The sequence below is a fragment of the Schistocerca serialis genome, chromosome 4 (genome assembly GCF_023864345.2).
Source record: "Schistocerca serialis cubense isolate TAMUIC-IGC-003099 chromosome 4, iqSchSeri2.2, whole genome shotgun sequence".
NCBI lineage: Eukaryota > Metazoa > Arthropoda > Insecta > Orthoptera > Acrididae > Schistocerca > Schistocerca serialis.
The window spans coordinates 193,606,028-193,620,925 of record NC_064641.1 but is presented as its reverse complement, the minus strand read 5'-3'; the positions used below and the strand labels follow the sequence as shown (position 1 = coordinate 193,620,925).

The 14,898-nt window shown below is 39.6% G+C and overlaps 1 pseudogene; it reads right to left on the bottom strand.

The window, feature by feature from the left end:
• Window positions 1–12,977: 12,977 nt before the first annotated feature.
• Window positions 12,978–13,095, bottom strand: LOC126476236 (5S ribosomal RNA; annotated as a pseudogene).
• Between the last annotated feature and the right edge of the window lie 1,803 nt (window positions 13,096–14,898).

The following is a 14,898-nucleotide window of genomic DNA, read 5'->3' as shown; positions in this document are numbered from 1 at the left end:
CTGACTCATGACGAATGATGTTATTAATGATCATTTGCAGCACTAAGTCAAAAGCAAATATTTTCATGCCCCAGCAATTAATTATCGATCCCAACGCAATGCATTGCTAGCACACAAAAAAAATGTATTACCAGTCCCAAATAATGCTACTAGTTTAAGAGATATTTATAGTACTAAATATAATGCAGATTTGTCAGATGTATTGAATCCATTATATCTATGTATTATTGGAACACAGACCTTGAGTAATAGTTATAGTGCGTTACATTTTAAATATGTCTTATGTCACTTGAATAATGAGTTTTGAGTAATACTGAATGATGTTTTCTGACCACAGACCTTGAGTAATAGTTATAGTGTGTTACATTTTAAATATGTCCTGTGTCACTTGAATGATGAGTTCTGAGTAATACTGAATGATGTTTTGTAATAATGCATAAATGCTATGCCAATAATTTCTGTAAATAATATTTTTGTTATACTCTATAAATGCTATGCCAATAATTAACTCTCATTTTGAATGATGACTTCTGAATAATACTGAATAATGTTTTATAAAACTATATGAATACTTTGTAACTGGCCAATGAATGCCACTGTTCGTTATATTTTAAATTTGTCTTACGTCACTTACATGCTATTATATATGAATACCAGTAGCTTGATGCTACACTCATTAACTCCTGTTCGTATGATGACTTCTGAACAATGCATAAATATGGTTTGTAACTGGCCAATGAGTGCCAATATTTAGTGTAATCAGATGACTTATGAATGATGTTCTGTAATACTCCATACATAGTACAGAAAAGTTTAGTAACTAGGCAATGAGTGCCAACAATTACTGAAATCGGTTAAAAAATAGACTAGTGTAATTCTCAATGATGACTAGCATAAGACTTATTGTCCTTCACCTTCTGACCTAATTACCAGAAATTACTACTATATCCGTTTGTCCTGTCTATCCTCATGATCATAGAGCACTATATTTGGTTTTTGCACTAATTCTACGTTGGTGTACCTTACAAGAATGTGGTTTTGACACATCATGCTGTCCACCACCTTGAACGATGGAGATGTTATTATGGTTCCACTGTTTGGTGTACCTAATATACTACCTAAATGATAACATTGAATATTAATGCAACATTTCAGTGTCTTGGCTACACTGATTAATACTTCAGGGAAGAGAACTTTAGATTGTCTCACTTGGTGTTGTGCTTCTGTAGAAAGATATGGACTTTCAGTGCAGCTACGTGCAACCTACTGTGCTACAACCATGATGCAATCCTTCCCTTTCCTTTCCCAGTTCTTGTCAAATGGAAGAGACATATACAGTGCATGTGCACTTTATGTCATTTATTAATATGTTTTGTGCTCATTGGGTATCCTAGTTCATGTAAAATGGTAAAAAATATATACAGTGCATGTGCACTTTATGTGATTTGTTAATACGTTTTGTACTCATTGCATATACATTTTGTCATTTCTTGATATGTTCTGTACTCAGTGCATGTGCACTCTATTTCATTTCATGTTCTGCACTTATATATATATATATATATATATATATATATATATATATATATATATATATATATATATATATATATATATAAAAGTTCCATCGCTGCCAAATTTTTGCCCCCCCCCCCCCCAGTAGAGGGTTATGTAAGAGGTCCGAGCAGATGTAGTTTCAATGTATTGCTCATGCGCTGCCTGCGATATGCAAGGTCTCTGACCAGAGAGCAGTGTTGACTGCAGTAGGAACTGTGTAACTGTAGCAGCAAGTTGTTGCTTGTCTGGAGTCTGCTCTGGTCTGGTCTGGTGTATCGTGTTGGGTGGCCGGTCGCAGTGCAGCGATGTCGGAGCCTGAGTATTATTGTATAAGGTAAAAAGCAGACTCGCGCATATGTAGTAATGTCATCTCAAGTCCCATGTTAATGTTTTAAAAAGTCTCGTAATAATAATCTTGCTCATAAAAAGTAACTTTTAACAACCATTCATTTCAATTTAAAGAATTTACTAATTTCTCCCATCCATGATCATCCCGATTATTGCAATAGAAAAATCAGTTGCTTTCTTTCATAAATGACAGATAGGTCGGCCAGCATTGCACAGAGCTGTGCCGGAAATATTTATTGCAAGAGCAGATATATCCGGCGACTTCACTGAGGTAAGAATTTTTCCTTTTTTATTCAGAATGATCTTTCAGGGCCATGACGCAGCACTGCTGTTGTCCAAAATTTACCAGGTTAAATTCACAGTGAATTATTGAAAAGTCATATGTGAACGACATAATTACAATTTTTACTGTTGAGAGGTTTAGGATTTTTTTTGTTTTGAGGTTACGCTAAATGTGAATGAATTTTGAGCTTAGATTAAATCAGAAAGAATTTTTGTTTTGAGGTTACACTAAATCAGAATCATTATCCATAATATTTATTTTATTTTGTGGGGGTTTACAACGTTACTGCATGTAATGTCACCGGTGCCAAGTCCTGTATCATATAAAGTAACGTTTTGATTGCAACACTATCGTGCTGGCTTAAGTCTTCCGATGGCCGAGTTCCAAGATGTGCTTAATTGCAAATGCTCGTTTTTGTTGAGGGTGTTGTCAGAAATTTTTGTCTCGGTCTCTTCCTTTATAAAGCTATCTCAGGAACCATTTGTCCGATTCATAATAGGTATTTCGTTGAATGCAATTCGGTGTCCGCTTTCCAGAGTACATGGCGTAGGACTGGGAACCAGTGACGTCACAGGCGGTAGTGCGGTACGTAAGGACGGCAGCAGCAGTCACACGAGTCACCGTTTAACAGTTTCCGAGAAGCACTTGGCCGAAAACTTGCGACTTTTTAACAACTAGACGCGGCTGGAAGGTCGAGAGAATTTTATCAGTAATTCTATTATGCAGTTAAATATACTTCTGCACTCACATCTAAACCCTTCAAGCCACAGCGAAGTGCACGACAGAGGGATTTCCTATTGTTCCACGCATCAACGATTCTTCACATTCCATTATCAAATACAGCGTGGGAAGAATGAATGCTTAAGTGAATCTACGATTGCTGTCCTCTTGTTCCTTATGAGAGTGGTATGCTGTAGCGTATGTTCTCAATTTCCTCACTGAATACATTATTGAAACTTTGTAAACAGGCTTTTACATGATAGTGATCCTCTTCAAGTGTCTGCCAGTTAAAGATTTTATAATCTTAGTGACCTGTGAATTGATTTGCTCTGCCTCGTGATGACTGGGTCATCAGTCCCCTAGACTTAGAACTACGTGAACCTAACTAACCTAAGGACATCACACACATCCATGCCCGAGTCAGGATTCGAACCTGCGACCGTAGCAGCCTCGTGGTTCTGGACTGAAGCGCCTCGAACCGTTCGGTCACAGTGGCCGGCCATCTGCTTCACCTACGGTTTTGCTTGTGTGGTCATTCCAAGTCATATCCTTACAAATTGTTACAGTAGGTATTTTTATGAGTTGATCAATGCCAGTTGTGACTCATTGTTATTATAATCATAGTGTAAAAATTTTTCGTTTTATGAAGTGCACAATTTTACATTTCTGAATATTTAAAGCAATGTGTCAATATCTGTGCTACTTGAGGTCTGACTGAATATTTATGCAGCTTTTTTTCAGACAGTACTAAGTTACGGATAAAGAGCACCATCTGCGAAAAGTTTGAGATTACTATTAATATTGTCTGCAAGGTCAACAGTATGAAACATGAGTAGTAAGGGCCCCACACACACTACCTTGGGGCGCACCTGAAGAAACGTCTCCATCCAAGATAAGATTCCTCTGGGTCAATAAATCTTGAATCTAGTCACAAATTTCGCTTGATACCCCTTACTATCGTAGTACGATAGGTGGTTGCACGACGAAGTCCAAATTCAATTTAAAGTAAGCAAAGAAAAAGCCTAAATAGGAGTTCACTGTTGCAGGCAGCTTCTGCGAGTGCTGCTGTGGCGAGAGCAGAGTGTGAGGCCAGGCCGAGTGGACCAGTGGCGTGGGCGGTTCGTGGCCTTCAGCAGCCGCCGTCCTGTCCGCGGATGAGGGGCAGTGTGTCGCCGACCTCCGTTCCTACCTGCTACCCGCTACCAGAGTAGGCGTGGCCGCACACCCGCTCCTCGCCTTCACCTGCTGCCTACCACCAACGGCTCACCTCGTTAACCTCAACACAGACACACAAACACGCTCACGCTCTCAAGCATGCATTCACTGAAGCTGTGGAAGTTCTTCTGGAACATACTTAACGTTCACAACACTGTAGTTGTATTATTTACTTTCAGTATTCCGCATTCCTTTACTCCTCAGGTTCCGATACAGTTGACACAACATATTAAAGAAATAATGTTTATGACACCTATTTACTTGTAAATCCAGTTCAAATATTCAAATGAGTGTGAACTCCTAAGGGACCAAACTGCTTAGGTCATCGGTCCCTAGACTTACACACTACCTGAACTAACTTACGTTAACTTAGGTTCTGATATTGAGAAGGCTATCTACATTTACAGTGAAAATGTGCTTAATTCATTAGACAAAAAATTGCAGGCAACTGGTATATTTTGTGATCTGTCAAAGGCATTTGACTGTGTAAATCACAATATCCTTTTGAGTAAATTAGAATATTATAGTGTAACAGGAAATGCTGCAAAATGGTTCAAATCTTATATCTCTGGCAGGAAACAAAGGGTGTTATTAGGAAAGAGACATGTATCAAGCTATCAGGCATCATCCAACTGGGAACTAATTACATATGGGGTCCCACAAGGTTCCATTTTGGGGCCCTAACTTTTTCTTGTGTATATCAATGACCTTTCATCAGTAACATTACCAGATGCCAAGTTCGTTTTGTTTGCCGATGATGCAAACATTGCAATAAATAGCAAAACAAGTGTAGTCTTAGAAAGGTCAGCTAATAAAATATTTGTCGACATTAATCACTGGTTCCTAAACAATTCTTTGTTACTAAATTTTGAAAAAACACACTACATGCAGTTCAGAACTTGTGAGGGGTGTCCCACGAGTATATGCCTGACATATGATGACAAGCAGGTAGAAGAAGTGGACAGTGTTAAATTCTTGGGATTACAGCTTGATAATAAATTCAACTGGGAGGAGCACACCACAGAACTGCTGAAGCGCCTTAACAAATCTCTATTCGCAATGCGAATTGTGTCAGACATAGGGGATATAAAAATGAAAAAGCTGGTATACTACGCTAACTTTCATTCCGTAATGTCATATGGGATTATTTTTTGGGGCAATTCATCAAGCCAAGCTAAAGTTTTCTGGGCACCAAAAACGTGCAGTAAGAGTTATATGCGGTGTGAACTCAAGAACATCCTGCAGAAGCCTATTTAGGGAACTAGGGATACTAACTACTGCTTCCCAATATAATTCTTCCTTAATGAAATTTGTCATTAAAAATATATCGTTTTTTCAAACCAACAGCTCAATTCATGGGATCAATACTAGAAATAAGAATAATCTTCACAAGTATTTAAAGTCTCTTACTCTTGTACAAAAAGGTGTGCATTATTCAGGAACACACATTTTCAGTAACTTGCCAGCAGCCATAAAAAGCTTAACAACCAATGAAATTCACTTTAAGAGAAGCCTATTGGATTTATTGGTGGCCAACTCCTTCTACTCCATTGATGAATTCCTCAGTAAAACCAACTGATTTGTGTATATATACAATATACCTTCTGCACAATTTCAGTGCAGTAATGTGTTCATTGTAAATATGCGTGTGTGTGTGTGTGTGTGTGTGTGTGTGTGTGTATGTGTGTGTGTGTGTGTGTGTGTGTGTGAGTACAATCTAACTTCTGCACCATTTCAGTGCAGTAATGTGTTCATTGTAAATAAGTATTATAGTAGTTGTATTACATGTTTATTACCTTGTAAATAAATAAATAAACTTTTTAATTTTAAATTCAGTGCATTAGTATTTGTAAAACGTCTCTTTCATATAGTGTTCATTAAAAAATGACGATCATTCCACTTGGGACCTGTGGAATGGTACATTAACTTATTTGTTTTAGTTGTAAATATGTGTCATGTATTGTTGTTTTTCCGACATGTTCCACATCCTGGAGGACCTCCTCACTACGGATCAATTTGAATGAAAGTAAATCTAATGTAATCTAATCTTAAGAACAACACACACACCCATGCCCGAGGAAGGACTCCGAACGTCCGGTGGGAGTGGCCGCGCAGTCCGTGACACGACACCTCAAACCGCGCGGGCCACTTCTCGCGGCGTCAATTGAGTGCAGTAGTATCCTTTTACCTACTGAAAACAGTGCTCCACAACACTGTAAAATGCCTATTAGCTGCGAAAGTGAAGAGATTCCAACATGAATGAAAAAAAATCTTTCACCAGTCTTCTGATTGGTTTGATGCGGCCTTGCCGCGAATTTCTCTCCTGTGCCAACCTCTTCATCTCAGAGTACCACTTGCAACCTATGTCCTCAATTATCTGCTGGATGTATTTCAATCTGTGTCTTCCTCTACAGTTTTTGCCCTCAACAGTTCAGTCCAGTACCATGGAAGTTAGTCCCTGATGTCTTAACAGATGTCGTATCTTCACTACATTAAGGGAGATGAATATTTAATTTTGATGGAGGACTCAGTTTCGATGCGAGTTAAAGGATGAGAAGGAAAAAGTGTACAACAACATGGGCCTGGGAAAAAGGAATGATCAGATAAACTGCTGGCTAGAATAAATTACAGAAGGTGGTATATTAGCGATATGAGTTCTGTTTGTACTGGAACAACAATACCCGTAGATTATTGAGAGTGTCAACGGAAATATTAGGAAACAACGAACTGATGGGTGGGGGAGGAATACAATGAAAGATGAGTGGGTAACACTAAGAGAAGAAATAGTGAAGTCAGTAGAGGAAAACTGTACAAAAAGAAAACTCTAAGAAGAAATCTTTGGATAACACACACTATACTAACATATTATTGATGAGAGAAGAGAACACAGGATATAATATTTTTATAAGTGGCAACGTAATATCTCTGCGTCGAATAGTCTTCCCACCAACACATCTCAAACTTTACAACCAGATTTCTTCTGCATGGCCTATCTGGGCCGCGAAGTGAACGACGCACGCCTGCCAGTATAGACTGTCCATTTTGAACCCACACATCTACATTTCAACACAGGGGAAAATAAGTATTAATGGCTTGTCCTCGCCACATGTACTTGGATAATACCCAAACTGAAAACATACGATTTGTGATATTTATAATTACTAGTCTATAGATTACATAAATACGTAGTGTTGTTCAGTACACCGTCCTGAACCATAAATAGAAATATCAGCACTTATACCCGTTCCTCCATGTATAAAAACACAGCTAATGAAGGGGAAGAACGAGAGTATCGATGATTTAAAAGTGAAATTAAAAGAAGCCGCAAAGTACAACACCAGAAACAGCTAGAGCAGAAATGCGACTCAGATTCTGCTTATACGAAAATTGAAGAAAACTTTGGAGAAAACAAAAGGCCTGTATGAACGTCGTCAGCACAGACGAAAAGCCTGATATATGCAAGAGAGATAAGGCCGAAAGGTGAATGGATGATTATGCCGATGATGTTGGATTTAGTGCACTCAATAGCAGGATCATCAGCGTCCTTAGTGGCTATCAACATGCATACCTCGTTGTTTGAACGGTCTCTGTTCTCACGAGCGAAACTGCCGCGACGATGCCTCAGCAGTTCATATTGACAGTTTTCTTCGGTATGTGTGATTAGGTCGACACATTTTGTTCACCACTGATCAAATTTGTAAGTTATCTTGTTCGTATTATAAAATACACGAATCCTCATGAGACATTACCTTTTATATGCCTGATCTCTTAATGAAATGAAATAAATTATTTAAAAAAGAAAAAAAAACAGGCGCCTGTTCAGTCTCTCATCTGATTCCCGCCTCCCAGTCCCTTAGGCAGGATGCTCGATACTTCACTGAAGTATAAAATGCGTGTAACACTGTTGCCCCTGTGATGTAGGGTGATGAACAGCTCTCCAGCAACGATAAGGGTGGCCTTTATGTCAGCTCACGAAAAACATATAGCTAAAAATGTTGCACTGAAGGTGGTGTTCCACAAGGCTCTCATATTGGTGGATTAACCTACGAGAGGAAGAAACTTCGTCAGTGGATAGTGTCCTATCCGTCATCTAGTGAGCTTTACTTCCTTCCATCGGTGTGGCTGGAATGAAGTTCGACACTCCTAGAGGGTGAATTTGATTGACAGCAGTTACTTGGTTACGATTCGTCTTCTCACTGACGCATGATGTTTTGTTCGATAACGGGATGATACCATCCCGGGGAACCGAACACCAGATCACAACCCCTTCTCTATACACTTCCAAGGCTGATGTGGCACCTGTATAAGTTCCCAATGTCCACATATATATCCCAATGTCCACTTGGAATACTACTTGCCTTATTTGTGGATCTGTTGTCAGACATATTGGACAATCCGGCACATTTGTTTCTGTCGAATATATTTATTATTCTGATTGCAGGTCACTGAGAATGTCAGAGCGTATGTGAAATTTCGTAATGCGATAACTTATCACCTCCTCCAGTACCTTCACGACTTCGTATATCTAGCTACTACAATTTGTTTGTTGTTCCAGCAAACGAACCTCAAACATTCTATCAACGAAAACGATGGAAGCAATATATAGAAGGAATTATTAAGAACAAATCAGCAAAAAACTGTTGCACATGGGATGTAGCTTATTCGAGACACATGAAATACCCTTAGACTGCAAGAAAGAAATGACAATTCCAGTGCCTAAAAAGCTAGCTGCTGGCAAGTGTGAATGTTGCAAAACAACGAGTTTAATAAATTATGATTGCAAAGCACTCTCACACATAGCGTACAGAAGAACGGAAAGAGTATAGAAGCCTGCAAGAAAATTACTATGGGTTCCTGAACACGTAGGAACATGAGAGGCGGTACTGACCCGAAGGTTTATCTTGCGCTGAAGAAAGAGACATATTTGTAGATTCAAAAAAGGCTTTTTGAGTAAAACGCAATCTTAAATACTGAAGCCATCTCAGATAAAATAAAGGGAGCGAATAGTTATGTACAACTTATATAAAAACCAGGTTGCAGTTGTAAGGAGTCAGAGGACAGGAAAAAGAAGCAATAGTTGAGAAAGAACTGAGACAGGGCTAAGGCCTGTCCCCCATATTATTCGATATGAATAGAGTGCAAGTGGTGAAGGAAGCCAAGAAGAAATTTAGAAAAGGAATAAAAAGTTTAGGTTCAAAATGGTTCAAGTGGCTCTGAGCACTATAGGACTTAACTTCTGAGGTCATCAGTCCCCTACAACTTAGAACTACTTAAACCTAACTAACCTAAGGATATTACACACATCCATCCCGAGGCAGGATTCGAACCTGCGACCGTAGCGGTCGCACGGTTCTAGATTGTAGCGCCTAGAACCGCCCGGCCACTCCGGCCGGCCAAAAGTTTAGGGAAAAGTAATAAAATCTGTGAGGTTTGCCAATGACTTGTAATTCTGTAAGAGACGGCAAAGGACTTGAAATGGATAGTATCATGAATAGAGGTTATAAGATGAACAGCAATGAAATTAAAAACAAAGCTCAACGGAATGTAACTGAATTAAGTCAGGTTGTGCAAGGTGAATTAGATTATATCTACAGCTACATAAAATAACTGTTTTATGCTTCCATATGTGACCTGATTTCTCTTGTCTTGTCTTCGGGGTTCTTACTCGATATTGATGTTGGCGGCAGTAGGATCGTTCTGCAGTCTGTCGCAAACACCGTTTCTCTACATTCGTTGAATAGCATTTCGGGAAAAGAACGTTTCCTTCTCATTTGAGTTCATGGAGCATTTCCATAACACTCGCGGGCTAATCGAACATACCGAAGACAAATCTAACACCACGCCACTAAACTGTTATGGGTGCTTTTAATCTCATGTGGTGAGAATCTCTAACACTCGAGCTGCATACAATAATCGGATGCTCAAATGTTCTGTAGGCGGTTTGCTTTATAGGTGAGCTATACTTCCCAACAATTTTCGCAGCAGACCAAAGTCGACCATTGCCATCCTTACAATCGACCTTACATGCTCCCATGTCACGAAATGAGACGCTAAAAGTACCTCAAGAGTTTTTCAGATTGGACAGTAAAATAACTGAGGACTACTATATAGAGTGGAAATAGTAAGAAATCTTTTCCTGGAACCGGAAAGACTAACTCATCAGGCAATGTTCTGAGTTTCCTAATCCTCGTCTGAGACAACACGATATTTTCGTTCATAGTATATATGTACAATTGAAAAAAAAACAAGATCATTTAATTTAAGTAGTTTACGACAAAAACCTAAAGCTCTTCGACAGCCATGATGACGTTGTTAAAAGATACTCTCTCTTTGTTTATAGACCAGCCCGGCTAGTATGCCGGCGAACTAACAACAAGGGTAGATGTGCCGACCACCTGGATGTGGCTTTTAGATGGTTTCCCACATCCTACTAGGTTAACACTGGGCTGTTTCCATGTTCCGCCTCAGTTACACGATATTTAAACATTTAAAACACGTTCTCTCACTTTCACGTAGGCTAACACGAGTTTTAAACGGGGGTGCGTGAAACGAGTGTGTCTTCTTTCTTTTTATTCTGAATCAGAACCTCTTGAAAACTATGAATGAAGTATTTGAGATTCCCCAGTTGAAGAGCACTGTTGCATTTCTCTTACGTGGTTCAGGGAACCACGGAAAACCTAAATCTTGCTGCCAGACTTGGACTCCCAGTGCGAATTCACTGTCTTACCACTGCACCACCTCGTTTGGTCTCAAAATGTTAATTTCTGGTAACAGTAAGTGTGGTTCCCATGTCGACTTTGGCGCTATATGTTTACATTCATGCCTTCACTTGCGCATGTGAGAACAGTGCTCATAACGACACAAGCCATGCCCTCTTTCTTCGACGTCATGATAATGTCACAAGTCTCGCCCCCTTTCCATGGCTTCATTATGCAATGCTCCTTGTCCTGGAAATAAATCAATCAAAGCACTTTTAATCCAACACACCCATATTCAGATCTTCCCAGTCACAGCTCACGTACCTTACTGGCTATTAAAATTAAACAGGCCAATCAGTTTTAGATGGCCTATTAAAATATATTTCAACGACCTGTGTTACATATTAAAATTGCGAAAAAAAGTTTATCTGAAATACTGTACCTGTCTTCTACCAAGTGCACACGCAGCACCAAAATATACTTAACTAGCGACTCGGTCTGGCCTCATACGAGTAGCGTTAAGTATTTACGGCCAGACAACTTGACTGGCGTAGCGTATTGTGTTTATGAGCCGTAAAAAAAATTCGGGAAACAACGTTAAGTAAGTGAATATCACCACTGCCATGCAACTTATGCAATGTTAACAGCGTATACCAAGAAAGTTTTCTAGAAGCATGATTGTTATGTGTTCCACATTCACTTGACGTTTGGAGTGACATCTCATGGTAACGGTGGAAGTATATCGTGATATAAGTAATATGTTTACAACCAACGTAAATATTGTATCTGAATCGTCGGTGTATCGGGTGCTAGTGATTCAATAATTATCAGATGCTGACGTGGCACAAATAGAAGTAAACATAAGAAAAAACTCGCCTGAACTATGTGTTTGGCGTATGTTATAGCACTTGTCTTGTGAAGCTTAATAAACACTGTGATGCATTTTTGAAACTCATTACCGTTATTCTTTATCGTGGATTCAGTATGGCAGACGTCTTCGCCGTGTCACGCACAGAATGGAGTCCGCATGTAGGTTTGACTCAAGGAAAGCAGGAAGCTGAAAGCTGAGTCATCCGCTATGCTGCTGAAGTTCCTGAGGTACTTTCACGGGAAACATTTCGCTTCAAGCATAAAAAAGACAACTTATTCTGGATTTGCATTTCTTTGCTAGGCAATTGTTCTCAATCGATTGCAGGTAAACTATTGTTTTTCAATTTGTAAATATCTCACAACAGTCTGATGATGAGATGCATCTCTTCGTTATTGGTCATATTGTCACGTAGAAGAAGGTGTAATTAGATGAATGACGGACACTAACTTTACTTAACGAAGGTTTATTCAGCACTTGCACATACAAGAGCGCCAGAACACATATAGCATATATACAGCTACAAAACATTCCAGTACAATGATTCTTGCCATTTGTGGATACTTCTAGAATGTACTCGAAACGAATATATAAATTAAAATTGCACAGTCCAGGTGAGTTTTGAACTGACGAACCTTCAAGAAACAGTTTAGAATCATAACCACAACACCACTGTGCTACTCGACTTTTTTTGCTACAATATTTATTACGATACTTCATAGTTGAGTAACTAACTGTCTGTTGTTCGAAGAATATGCAGTGACTTAAGAGTACGTATTGCGACCGGTAAGCTGAGGGAAGCAGAAACTGGCAGTCCGAAAATTTGTAGCCATATTTCAAAATGCACCCTGAACCATTTGTAGAAATATTTCGAAACCTTGTGTATTCATCCGAAAGAAATTTCTAAATTCCAATAAAGATGGTGGTGCCCGTGCCTTTAGGAGTTTTTTGAAGGTCCTAATGTCTTTTTCATGCCAGTGGAGACTCGTTTTCCAGTCTTCTGTATAATTAGAAAGTGTCTAAACTTAATAAAACGTTTCGCCCTACCACGCAGATAATCGTGTTCACATCCATGTTAAAACTCTCCGAACAGGCCTTGCAAGGCCCAACGGTACCGTCTGGCCGCCGTGTCATCCTCAGCCCACAGGCGTCATTGGATGCATATATGGAGGGGCATGTGGTCAGCACACCGTCCTCCCGGCCGTATGTCAGTTTACGAGACCGGAGCCGCTGCTCCTCAATCAAGTAGCTCCTCAGTTTGCTTCACAAGGGATGAGTGCACCTGGCTTGCCGACGTCGCTCGGCAGACCGGATGGTCACCCATCCAAGTGCTAGTCCAGCCCGACAGCGCTTAACTCCGGTGATCTGACGGGAACCGGTGTTACCACTGTGGCAAGGCCGTTGGCACCTATAAGTGAAAACCAGATTAAAATCCCTACAGCAGTTCCTGACATTAGTCTGCACACACAGACAAATGCTAGGAGGCAACTTAAATTCAAGTCAGTAAATTTCATTTGACATGCATGTGCATGCACATACACCACACACACACACACACACACACACACACACACACGTAACACACACATACTTAGGCCCCCAGTCACAGCCTAGTATTTTAACAATAACTGAAAAGCGTCAGCCAATCAGTATGTAGCATCAGAGTGGCCATTTAGTATGTATAAAAGTTCTGAACAGCACAAAGTTTCTGTAAATTTTTGCAATGTTCTAAAGTATCTAAACGACTCAAATTATACGCAAATTTGAGTCCATGTCCAAAAGTATCCGAACGACTAGAATTTTGCATTTTGTTCAAATGTATTCCATTATTTATGCGAAATACGTAAAGATATTGACAAAACTGGTGTAACTTTGGACTAGTGATCAAACGTTCAATTCAGGCATTTCGATCTCAGTATCCCACTTGGCCTTAAGGTACAATGGAGCCTCGAAATTAAACGTCTCCATATCCAAGTTATCTGCATTATTTATCAAAGATATCTGAGCACATGCAGACACGAACAAACACACACACACACACACACACACACAAATTCAAAAATGGTTCAAATGGCTCTGAGCACTATGGGAGTTATCTTCTGAGGTCGTCAGTCCCCTAGAACTTAGAACTACTTAAACCTAACTAACCTAAGGACATCACACACATCCATGCTCGAGGCAGGATTCGAACCTGCGACCGTAGCGATCGCGCTGTTCCAGACTGTAGTGCGCAGAACCGCTCGGCCACCCCGGCTGCCCCCCCCCCCCCCCCCCCCCCCGCCACACACACACACACACACAATAAATATGTCAAGCGATACAGTGTTAATTTTGTGTCTAAAATATTTGCCAAAGTTGGTGCCTAAGCCATGATAATTGGGTCTCGGGGTCTTCTGTAAAGTGCCCCAATAATATTTCCACAGCTAAACTGTTTTATAGCTGTACAATACACGTGTAGCTAAAAATAACACGCTACGTATGCAGCTGACACTTCGTTTTAAACCTAAATGAGGCTATGCACAAAAGCGACTACGTCCAAGTCTGTAAATGTACAAAAGACATGTTGGTTAAAATGCTATGCTAAGCAGGTAAGCAGTGATAGTTGACACAAACAAATAGGCAGTGAATTGCTGTTCTGTAAGTGTCAGAGTGTAATTAAAGAATAACATACACCTGGTGCCTAAAAGATTATTGTGAACTCTTAGGTTAAGTGCCACGGTGTTATTTGCATTAAACTGTCTGTAATATCTATCAAAATACGTAAAGGTATTATCATTTCGATCTTAGACCTACATGATGCTATGTTACTGGTGGTACAGAAATCGAACTTTCGTCAAAAGACATTTGTAGACACTTTACAGTAATGCATCACCTCTCCACATACAATTTTAGGGAGAAGAAGGTAATGCAACATACTCTATACTAGAAAAATATAATCGACGTTATTGGCTGTTTAATATAGTTATATTATTACACTTTGATCTGGGACCTACCTGTGGTACCACGTTTATCCACCAACCTTAACTTATTCCGACGCTTTACGTTTTTGAATTTTGGATATATGATACAAGTCGTTCAGAAGCTTCTGAAAATATCAATTACATGATGACCGACTTGTTTGATACGACCGGTAAAATACTGGAGCTGTGATAAGAGAGTTCTAAATATGGATTTGTTGGCTTAAGGACTCTCTCACTGGTCCGTTTCCA